Source organism: Aricia agestis, chromosome 12, assembly GCF_905147365.1.
Source record: "Aricia agestis chromosome 12, ilAriAges1.1, whole genome shotgun sequence".
Classification (NCBI taxonomy): domain Eukaryota; kingdom Metazoa; phylum Arthropoda; class Insecta; order Lepidoptera; family Lycaenidae; genus Aricia; species Aricia agestis.
The window spans coordinates 2848248-2860991 of NC_056417.1; the positions used below are offsets into that span (position 1 = coordinate 2848248).

Genomic DNA, 12744 nt, shown 5'->3' on the forward strand with positions numbered 1-12744 from the left:
AATAAACCAGTCAAACCGACATTGTGCTTGTCATACTATGTCAATATAGTTTATGTGACAGACGTCTCTGGAATTATGGGCTATGGCGTATGGATGGACGCATTGTGGAGTTATGGACTCAACGACAATACTTCGTCAATGTCTTTATGATCGTGTGGATAAGGACTAATGTTCCGATGACACAACAGACTCATTGAAAATACGTTGGATTTAGCCGAGGGTTATCTTAATTTAATATCATCTTTATTCAGATGTCAGATCTATAACGACCACCATGGTTTGTTCAGATGTCCATGACATAAAGAAATACCTTAAGGCTTCCACAGGGTTTCCAGAGGGTTTCAAATTAGTCTTGAACTTTTTTTTTATATCCAGCAATGTGTAATAAACTTGTTGGTCCAAAGTTGTTATTTCTCACGTCTGACATAATAAAAGCAAAAATCTTCCACTATGAACCAACAAAGACTTCCCAAACTAAGAGTATATAAACAACTTTATCACTGCAGACATAATGGGTCCCGGTCGGTGTTGCCCCGTCTTGCTACTCCATTCAGTTTTATTTTACCTCGGAATCATCCTTATCTCCACAGCATAAGGGTAAGGGTAACTGTAAGATGCCCAAAGTGCCCCCGTAAGGTGTGCCGTCGATCCGAGCGTGAAATTGTAAAAATAAAGATAACAAATTACGTGGAAATTGCTAATGATGAGCGTAGCGGGGCCGCGGGCGGTGCATTAAGCTGGCGGCAAACATCAAAGGGCCCTTTGACCGAGCCGACACTCCCACCGCCCCCCGCGCCGCCCCGCGCCGCCCCGCGCCCGCGACTAGTAAAGGTGTTTTGCAGTATTCATATTTCGATTTTAATAAACGACATTACGCTGCGCTTTGACAACTTCACTACTGTTTCTGACGTTAATTGGTTTGTGATCCCTTTCCGACGAACTCGATATTACATGGTTAGTAGCTCTGCGTACAGATTTATACTTTCATATAATATTCTCCGAATACAAAATTACATTTCACAAAGTGTTTTTGACTTAGCTAAATATTCTATGAGGTTAGGTTAGGTTAGAGTAAATATCATCTAAGCCGTGGGAGACGTGGGAGAGCCATGCTTCGGCACGAATGGGCCGGCTCGACCGGAGAAATACCACGTTCTCACAGAAAACCGGCGTGAAACAGCGCTTGCGCTGTGTTTTGCCGAGTGAGTGAGTTTACCGGAGGCCCAATCCCCTACCCTATTCCCTTTCCTACCCTCCCCTATTCGCTCCCCTTCCCATCCCTACCCTCCCCTATTACCCTATTCCCTCTTAAAAGGCCGACAAGGCACATGCAGCTCTTCTGATGCTGCGAGTGTCCATGGGCGACGGAAGTTGCTTTCCATCACGTGACCCGTTTGCTCGTTTGCCTCCTTATTTTATATAAAAAAAGCCCTAATCTAAGGCCGAAGGTATAATCAAAATAACGAGGCACAGAAATTCATTCAAATTTTTACATTTTATATGGAGTTTTGTGCCTTGATTCGCCGTTTGCAATTTAGATTCTAGTACCTAGGGGGTCGATGCCAAAACTTTTGAACTTATTCATTTTATACAGATTTTTACGAAACAGAACCAACTCGGGAAAGCCGAGTAACATTTTTAGAACCAATACCGCTCCTAAGAAACACGTCGTTGCCAATGCAAATACGTCTTAACCGTTAGCTGGTAGGGCGCCTAGCGTAATTTACAGTCACGTCACGTGTGCACGCGCCCTTACCCAGTGATAGCAATTAATCAATGACCACCGTATTTGTCGCTTCCGGCCTTTGCTTTGTGCATTTTTATACGCATTCGATAGTCGGGAGTCAATTTTACACGTTAGCTTTTTAACTTTTTTTTTAACAAATATGTAGATACACTACATCATTGCAACGCAGCCGGGATATAGAGTAATGGATTACTCTATATCCCGGCTGCGTTGCAATGATGTAGTGTCTGTCCTTTGATATTATTTCACAGGTGCCAGTAAAGGACAGGTGACAGTCCATTTGAGGTCGCCAAACTCAGTAAAAGTATAAGTAATTTAATATTAATATTAATTATAATAAACTACACACATAATTGAGGATTCTGTGAAAATTTTAACTGCCTAACTGTTATCATTATTAATATCAAGCAAAAAAGGCAAAAAAAAAATCAGCCCTCCTTAAATATATGAATTTAATTTTGTTTTTAGCATTTGTTGATTAAGTGGCAAGAGCAACACGGTTATATAGCGGTTTATAGCGGTTCTTGAGATACAGCCTGGAGACAGACAGACGGACAGATAACGAAGTCTTAGTAATAGGGTCCCGTTTTTACCCTTTGGGTACGGAACCCTAAAAAGTATCTTCGCAAACTGCATATATATTGACAACTCGAAAGGGTTATATGAAATCTGGCAACGACAGATACAAGCTTTGTTTTAATGTTGCATAAGATCATGCCAACATGGTGTTAAGTAACACTAAAATATAACTTCCAAGTCTAAACATCTAAAAGAGCAAAATTAAATTCATTAAAACGTCTACAGAAACTCGACATCTCAGAGTGCCTCAAAAACTGTTATTTCTCAACTCACAATCATTATAATTAGATTAAAAAATTAAACAAGTCATTCCTTTGAGACGAGTCAAGTGGCGCAAAGTTCGCTAAGAATATGCAAAATGAGTTTTTTTTTCGCCAAGTTTTTTCTGCAAAGTGAGTGCATTCCGAGTCATTTTCGGGTCGACAAGTTCTTCAATGCTGAATGCCTTTGAGATTTCCTTTTGGACACTGTTTAACCTTTTCAGCGAAGCCAACAACATCTTAAAGAAAACTAGTCTTCAACTTAATTAAGAGTAGTTATTTTCTAAATATTTAAAGTTAATGCCATTCAGGCTTTCGCTGAGTTTAGGCAGGCTTTCAAATATATCTACGAGGTAAGGGAAGTATAATAATTTAAAGCATTACGTCCTTTGTGCGTCTCAAAACTTTTTTCCGATAGTTTTAAACACGTATCCAGCCATGCCACGTGCCACCTAAAGCATGTAGAAGCCACCAAACGCTTCTACAATTTCTTGGGATCACCCTTAGTGGGTACAACTTGCAGATTCGAATATCGCGAAGTCGAAATTTAAAAATTGCAATCCGACGTGTGGAGAGCGGGGCGAGTGGCTCGTTATGTCGGATGGTGCTAGTGCCGACACCTCTAACGACTCTCACCCCCGACTCGATACCGGATCTTTTCGTGTCACCACTCCACATCACATGTGCCGACTGCTTTGAGATGGCTGTGTCAACTGGAGGGTTACATTTTTCAAGAGCCTGGCTTAATTGCAGACGCGGTGTTGAGTATTGCAAATATGTTACTCACACAGTGCGATGTTTATGAAGACTCCTATTTTAGCATTGTTGGATGTCAAAAATCTTGTATCCTTTCCACCTTTGTAATTTTGAACCACTCTAATTTATTTCGATGATATTAGCATTAATTTAATGCTACTAACATCACACGCAATAATTAACAATTAATAGCGAGGCCTCGGAGTGTCCCATGCGGCATGTTTGATTACCGAATTGGACATCAAAAGTGGAATTACGATCAATGGGCGGAACATCTTCGTCTGTGCCTCTCGGGATGCCACAGGGGGACAAATCAACAACCGTCCCACTCGATGTCGATAGCCGATACGGGTCTAGTAGACCTGGTCTAGCCGACGCAGGTCTCCGCCTCGAGTGACACTCGACGTGGTCTCAAAGGCGAGTGTTTGCCCCTTTGTCTTACCTGGCAATTAGTGCATCCGTTCGTTTAATTCTATCGGTCGATTAGCAGCGGTTCGGATGGTCATTAATTGTGAGGACAATTTGCGACAGTATTGCTCTCTCTGGGCCTGGAGACATAGCTCGTCCTAATTACCCATTATGAAACGAAATGGTGTTGCGCTTGCTCCATATCGTGCAAGGAACCTTGCATATTTCCTTGCATAATATCTTCCACGCTAACAGTGGCAATTTTCAATACAACTATAACAACAGAGTATAAACATATTTGTGATCTGCGAGGGGTAGAAGTGTCCTTTGAAACGCGAAACCCTCATCCGATACAAACAAATTTAAAAAGCCTTCGCCGTTGCGATCAATAAAAACAATTTTAATGGAGAGCCCGCATTCGGAGTACATTAGTAAGTAATACGGTTTGCTGGAAACTTCTTGTTTGAGTCCTGAGTGACGAAAGAGTTCGCAACTTGACGGTTACGGGCATTACGTGCCCGCATATCGCAACTTTTGTATCACAAGATTGGAAATATCTGAGTGGCTAGTAACTTAGTAAGTAACTTTGTCGATGGGTTGGCCGTGGGTTCGGGATAACTGTTTTAACCCTATCGCGCCTGAAGGATATATTATGTTTCTAGCAAGTTTTTGCGCTTTGACGATTTTTTCAGTCTTATGAGTTGTAACATATTACATATATGACTTTGACTTACGAAAGAAGGAACAACCAACCTTATTGGGATACCTGTCGTATTTTGATGTACACCTAGGAAACATACGCCAATCGAAAGAGAAGATGTTTACAAACAACAAATACTCTTTGACAAAATGTCGTAAATAATATACTTGCTGAGTTTTTCAGCTTGAAAATGTAAAATAAATAACATTTTAGATATATTTAAGATACAACCTGAAATATTTCAAAAAGTATAACATTTACGACATCTTGTCAAAGAGTATTTGTTGTTTGTAATTATTTTCTCTGTCGATTGGCGTATGTTTCATAGGTGTACACCAAAATACGACATTTTAAGTACTTGAAACTTATTAGGTATGCCACCATTAATGTTTTGATGTTATCCAATCACAAGCACTAGTGAATAGATAAACTACTGTCAAGAAACCTCAGACACCGGTCATTAACCTCTTTGACTTGACAATCACCTACACATTAAATCCCACTTCTTTCACCACAGAGAAAATCGTCAAATAAAAAACTTCCATAGTACACAAGAAATGTGCGGGGTAGGCGGGTAGTCGCGAAAAAAAGGAAGCGTTTATTTGTACTGTTTCAGTCGTAAGCTGAACTGAGGACACTAAGTCCACTTAGACGGCCCCCTCCCCCTTCGCCCTGGAGGACCGTGCACTGACACATTCTAGAAAGGTCTTATGTCATTTAATGCTTTTGATATTCATGTCGATGATGAAAATAAAAAGTTTTTTTTTTAATTTGTTATTTTAGGTTAACGTTTTAACACAAAAAAATTAAGGCAAAAGACGCAATAAACATACGTTTTTTCTGGGTCTAGACTCTGGACTCTAGAGACTAGAGCATTTTTTTACATTTTTAATAGCGTCAGAAAGGGGTAAAATTGCCCCACCTTCGTTTATCACTGATAGAAGTCACGAAGCCAATTTACCTGTGAATTCAACAATAGCTTATCTATACTAATATTATAAATGCGAAAGTATCTCTGTCTGTCTGTCTGTCTCGCTTTCACGCCAAAACTACTGAACCGATTGCAATGAAATTTTGTACACAGTTATTCTAGAGTCTGAGAAAGGACATAGGCTACATTTTGATGTGGGAAAATATCTTATTTCCATGAAAATATCGATGAAAATTAATTCGCATTGCGCGTGGCCAGCGCTCATCCCGGGGGTCCTGGGTTCGAGTCCCGCAGGCGGAACAAAAAGTTTTCAATGTTCCTGGGTCTTGGATGTGTATTAAAATAATATTTCAAAAATCTTAAATATATTTTATGTATAATATTATAAAAAATCCAGAAATATATCGATGCACTGAACATTTTAGTTCTAATACGATTCAACAGATGGCGTTTTATTTTTTACTTCAATGTAACATAGAACTAATCATACTTATTAGTTATTATGTTTTTATTTATAGTTTTTAATACGTTAGAATATTATGTTTAATAATATTATCACTTGGTATAATAATAATCAATCTATCTTATCTTATAGAACTCCTACTGCATTTTTAAGGAGTTCGAGTGTACCGTGTTGGCCTATATTCCATCCAAAAAATATACCAATGCAATCAACATTTTAATTCTAATATATGAAAACAGATGGCGTTTTATTTTTTACTTCATTATTGTAACAGAACTAATCATACCTACTTTATTATATATTATAAATTATCCATACTAATATTATAAATGCGAAAGTATCTCTGTCTGTCTGTCTGTCTGTCTGTCTGTCTCGCTTTCACGCCAAAACTACTGAACCAATTGCAATGAAATTTTGTACACAGTTATTCTAGAGTCTGAGAAAGGACATAGGCTACATTTTGGTGTGGGAAAATATCTTATTTCCATGAAAATATCGATGAAAATTAATTCGCATTGCGCGTGGGCAGCGCTCATCCCGGGGGTCCTGGGTTCGAGTCCCGCAGGCGGAACAAAAAGTTTTCAATGTTCCTGGGTCTTGGATGTGTATTAAAATAATATTTCAAAAATCTTAAATGTATTAATTTATGTATAATATTATAAAAAATCCAGAAATATGTCGATGCAATGAACATTTTAGTTCTAATACGATTCAACAGATGGCGTTTTATTTTTTACTTTATTGTAACATAGAACTAATCATACTTATTAGTTAGTATGTTTTTGTTTATAGTTTTTAATACGTTAGACGGTTAGAATATTATGTTTAATAATATAATCACTTGGTATAATAATAATAATCAATCTATCTTATCTTAAAGAACTCCTACTGCATTTCTAATCAAGTTGACAACAGAAGGCGCTCTAAAATAAAGGAGTTCGAGTGTACCGTGTTGGCCTATATTCCATCCAGAAAATATATTAATGCAATCAGTATTTTAATTCTAATATATGAAAACAGATGGCGTTTTAATTTTTACTTTATTATTGTAACAGAACTAATCATACCTACTTTACTATATAATATTGTTTTTATTCATAACTAGCTGTTGCCCGCGACTTCGTCCGCGTGGACTTTAGTTTATAGCGCGCGGTGTCAACAAAATTTGTGTCAAATTTAAAAACTTTTTAAAACCCTGGTAAGTGGTACCCCTCTTAGGGCCGCGCTACACTGGAATGGCAGCGCTGAAAGTGCTCGCCTCGCCGCTGCCATTCCGGTGTAGCGCGGCCCTTAATTAATCAAAATACCCAAAAACAGCTGTGCAGTGTGCACATAATCTATACTAATATTATAAATGCGAAAGTATCTCTGTCTGTCTGTCAGTCTCGCTTTCACGCCAAACGCCAAAACTACCGAACCGATTGTAATGAAATTTTGTATATATACAGATATTATTGTATATACAGATAAATATTGTATATGTACAGATAGTCTAAAGCCTGAGAAAGGACAAAGGCTACTTTTTTACTGGAAAAAGGGGTTGTAAGGATCGTAAATTTGTTCAAAAAATTCATAATAGATGGCGCCGTGCGTCTTCTACATCGCGCTGACGCTTGCTCAAAAGTCTTTCTATAAGAGGTGGTATCATCTTACATTTAAGTCTCGATTTTTTTCGATTGTCATATCTATTCTACGGTATTAAATAACTCAGTACTTTATCTGTGCAGGCAGTGACGTAACCTTAAGACCAAATTTCACCAACGACTGTTAAAGTTAATGCTCGAATTAGTATCACGTTAGCTGTTTCGTTTTTCATATGAATGAAAGAGAAGACAGGACATTTTAACAAGCTGTTAACACTAACAGACATTGGTGAAATTGGGGCTAACCCTATCAATGATAAATAGTTTATGGGTAAAGTTGTGTAATTGGGGGGCTAAATAAGGTTTAAAATTTGACATAAAATATAAAGTTTAATATAAAAAATGAAGTACTTATTGTGTGCACACTGCACAGCTGTATTGATTTAAGGGGTACCAGGGTTTTTTTTATAAAAGCTTTTGACACCAATTTTGTTGACATCGCGCGCTATAAACTGAAGTCCACGCGGACGAAGTCGCGGGCAACAGCTAGTAATATTTATAATTTGCATTATAAACGATTATTATCATTTTATAAACCAGAAAAAATTATATTTAAATTATAAATCCGCTACAAATCAACTAGTATAGAAAAAACCTTCGCTACCTATTATTAATAGACAATTTCGCTTTTATTTTTCTCTTAAAAACTTCTCGAATATTATCATAGCAAATATCGCGGTGTACAATAAAGACAAATTAAATTGAAGCACCAAAGTAATATCACAAAGTCGGTTACGCCGTTTCGTCCCGCGGCGGCGGTATTAGCGCAATGTCGCATCTTCTGAGAGCGGGCGGCGGGCGGCGAGATCAAAGGACACACCAACCGCTCCCATTGATGTCGCGCACAAAGGGAATTGATTGTTGCAAACCTCTTTTAAAAAAAATTTAAAGAGATCGATCATACATCTGTCTATTTGTCTCTCAATTTTGTGTTCCCGTTGGCCCACGTGACTAATACTGGCGATAACGAACGTATACAGGGCATGCACTATGCATGCTAGGCAGTTTCACAATCATGGTGACAATCATGGTAAAATACAAAACACACATTTGACAACTTGACGCTCCGCTCCGCAGTCGCCTGGTCGCGTAGGTTTGGCTTAAGCTTTATTCATCAACTCCTGGAAAAGAGAATTTTTGTTTTGTATGCGAGTTCAAGTTCACTAATAACGTTTACAGTAGCTAACAATTAATAGCTTCATTACTCTCGTTTGATCATCGTCGTTTTTAAACCGCCGACGAAAAAAGAGGTGTGTAATGTCAAATGTGTTATACGTGTTTTACGCATCAGCACTTCTGTCTGCGTGTGTGTCTGGCCGTGGCCTCGTAGGCCGTAGCATCAAAGTGGACTGATTTTGGTCTTGTTTTGCTTATTTAGAAGCTGACAAGATCGAGTGTGCTAACTTCTAAGTTCTAAGCCGTATAGTTCATCATCATTAGTCCGTTAAGTGCTGAAGGATTTGGGCTGTCAATATTTTTATGAACTTACAACAGTTATAAGACTTCTTTGTTTTATTAATTACTAGATGATGCCCGTAACTCCGTTACGGCACCTGGTTTATCGCGCGGAAACAGTACATTTTTCCGGGATAAAAAGTATCCTATTATTGACACATCACGTGGCTGCCCGAAGGACATTAGCATTGTGATTTATTTATTCACTTTTCACCTCTTTTGGTCACTTATTTTTCATTTATTCTGATTTCTGAATACTATCGTTTCCATATAAAGATGATTTTCATTGCGTGGGGCATTTAAGAAAGCTGTTACAGCTTACAGCCCTTACAGTGAACGGTTTGTTACAATGTTGCAGTCACAAAGGGCTAGCTAGTAAGTAGCTGGCGGCTTATAAAGAAGAGCGAGTGGCGTCCAAGGCCTTTGATTTATATTATACGTCGCATCTTCTAACTGGAAATCACTTTCTAATGTTTTGACGCCAATTATTTAATCGAGCGGGGTCATCGTCGGCCCCGGATTTATAAATAGGTCGTATAGGCCGCAGGCTGCGGCGCCTGCAGCCTAGGGACAGCAGCGTCCTAGGAGGGGCTGCGGCGTCCTAGGAGGGGCGGCAGCGTCCTAGGAGGGGCTGCGGCATCCTAGGAGGGGCGGCAGTGTCCTAGGAGGGGCGGCAGCGTCCATATGGTGACGACAGATTTCTTACAGGCGGCGGCGGTAATAAAGTGGCCTACACTCATAAAAAATATACTTAAATTCGGCACAGGTCATCAGGGGGAACAGCACAGGAGACCCGACACCAACCAATTTAGGCAATTATGAATTAGCAATAGGACATAATATTATAACTGCAATGTTTTCAGGCTGGAGGCAGCCCCAGCATAGACAGTGAACAAAAAGTTTTGTTCAAAGTTTGAAAATGTTTTTGTCAATATTCTGATAAGACGTGTGCAATATGTTGTATTTTGGTCAGATTGTATGTGCTGGTAGCACCCTCTGCTCCGTCTTTATTACGGTAGCTAGTTAGTAATGTTAATAAAAGTGAAGTATAATTAATTAATTACTAATTAGATAGAGAGCCCTTCTTGGGTTATGTTTTGTCAACTGTATTGTTAGATATTATGTACTTACATACCTTTTGGCTTTTCACATTTGAGCTGTAAGGTAATTAATGGCCGTGTTCGTCGGCGTAATTTTTAGCGCATTCGCTGCAAAACCTAGTTATTGCGCATGTCCAAATCATGTCATGCCATGGCAACGACAACTGTTTACGACTTGACATTTAACCCAATTGCAATTTGTTGGTGGCGTTGCAATGAACAAACCAGTGGGAGAGCCATGCTTCAGCACGAATGGGCTGGCTCGACCGGAGAAATACCACGCTCTCACAGAAAACCGGCGTGAAACAGCGCTTGCGCTGTGTTTCACCGAGTGAGTGAGTTTACCGGAGGCCTAATCCCCTACCCTATTCCCTTCCCTACCTTCCCCTATTCCCTTCCCTTCCCATCCCTACCCTCCCCTGTTACCCTATTCCCTCTTAAAAAGCTGGCAACGCACCTGCATCTCTTCTGATGCTACGAGTGTCCATGGGTGACGGAAGTTACTTTCCATCAGGTGACCCGTTTGCTCGTTTGCCCTCTTATTTCATAAAAAAAAGTGATCCATATCTATATTTTCCAAAATAAAATAATCAAACACTATCATAGTGTTAAATAAATTATTTGTGCGGCTGTTAGACAATTTTGGCTTATGTATTTATGTTTAGCTTTTGTTATTTTAATCATGTATAAACAATTATGACATTGTTTACGACTTGACCAGCAACTTGTTATGGCGTTGCCATAACATCTTTTGGACATGCGCAATAAAAGGTTTGTCCAAAAATACGCCGACGAACACGGCCAATTTTAGAATTATCTTAATTATTCTCAGAGTGACAATGTGTAGATCAAATCAGCAAAATGATAAAAATGAAATTATCTGTCCAGACTGCCTTGTGAGTGACAGTTAAATTTTCACCAATCTATATATAAGTATGTAAAACTCAAAGGTGACTGACTTATTGACATAGTGATCTATCAACGCACAGCCCAAACCACTGGACAGATCGGGCTGAAATTTGGCATGCGGGTAGATGTTATGACGTAAGCCTCCGCTAAGAAAGGATTTTGATAAATTCCAACCCCAAGGGGTTCAAATAGGAGATGAAACTTTGTATATAATAATACTTTGCGTTAGCAAGCGAAGCCGTGGGCAAAAGCTCATTATTTATATATTCTTATCAACAGCAACTAGAATTAAATTATCATTATATATTATATCAATTATAATGGAGCTCCAATTCAATTGCATTTTTGGCTTTCTGTACAGAAATTTGACAGAAATCTTTGTGTATTTTACTCACACTCTAGAGACTAAGTTTTTTTTCTATTTTAAATTATGCAATTACCCCCTTACTAATAAATGTTGTAGCTTTGAATAGTTATTCAGTGTTTAGTTCCTGTCACACAAGTGACATTTTTAATTGGATTGAAGAAGACAAAACACTGTATAACTATTCAAAGCTTACACAGCGTTTATTAGTAAGGGGGATAGTCTTTGCAACTATGAGCAAAACATGGCAGGGAGTTTCCCATTGGCATCCTATAGTGATTATAATATGGGATCTTATTGCTCTGCTTCAACTCCCAAACGGTCACATTCGACCACAATAACAAAAGATTTTCACGAATCCACAATCGAGGGATTAACCCGAAGACTCCAAAATAGAATATGTTAAGGTTAACCATCCATAATGCATCATAAGATGCAGTTAATTTCTTAGTTATATTCCTTAACCCATCAATCCCCAAGCGGCAGCCAGCTGCCTCATAACAATTGAAAATCTATTGTGTCTGCGATACCCACAATGAAGGTGTTGAACTTGTTACAAGAGTGGAACTATAATTCTGCTCGAATTAAATGCTTTTTGTAATTAATCTTCTACAATGACTGAAGGAATCCCAAGAAAAGGTAAGATGTTTTTCATATAATGTTATGTACCTATCTTAAATACAAAATAATGTATAGTTTTTCATCGGGAAACATGATACAACAATTAATTACTTCTTTGACTATTGAACTATACTAATTTTTTTATGTTACAAATGTTACAAAATACCATCTTTCCTAACACAATAATTGGGGTAATCAACCGACAAAGGTAGTAAATAAAATTAAGAAATTGGAAACAGCAAAATGGGAACAGCACTTCAATTTTAATTATAAAGTTTTTTCAACTTTACATTTTGATATATTTGGTTCTAGTTAAGTCGAATGTACAGCGTTGCGTCTCAAACTGTAATTTCCATGCCACCGTACCACTATCCTCAGGCCGCACGCACTAACATTGTAAAAAATCACGATATTTGTGGAGACATAACCTTACACGATTTATTTTTAGCTTTGCTATCATGCTAATGTTTATCCAAAATCCTTTGTGTACTTAATTATGTTATTATTATTGATTAATATAATTCTGTCGATATCGACAATTCTAAATACAAAGATATAAAAGTATGCTTTGCTTTCTTACCTCGTTGACACCTGAAAACTCAACTGATCCGGGAGTTTGTAACAACTTTTCTCGCCAAACTTTTAACTTTTTACACAGGATATAAACACTTTATCTAACCAAAACACTTGTTATAACTAAATAAACAGTCTTTCCACTTATAAACAATTGTGAAACAAGAGTTTTTAACCGAAAAACAAAATTATCCACACACGGTTGACGTCGCTTTCGCCATGGTGTTGATGCACT

General features: G+C 38.2%; 1 protein-coding gene across 3 annotated transcripts in view; it reads right to left on the minus strand.

Moving 5' to 3' along the window:
• Positions 1–12744, minus strand: part of LOC121732561 (axin) — an 82092-nt gene extending 69348 nt beyond the window's left edge. For all 3 annotated transcript variants that reach the window (XM_042122487.1, XM_042122482.1, XM_042122484.1), the window contains exon 1: positions 12517–12744. The gene's annotated coding sequence lies outside the window, so the exon portion shown is untranslated. The remainder of the gene's footprint in view (positions 1–12516) is intronic.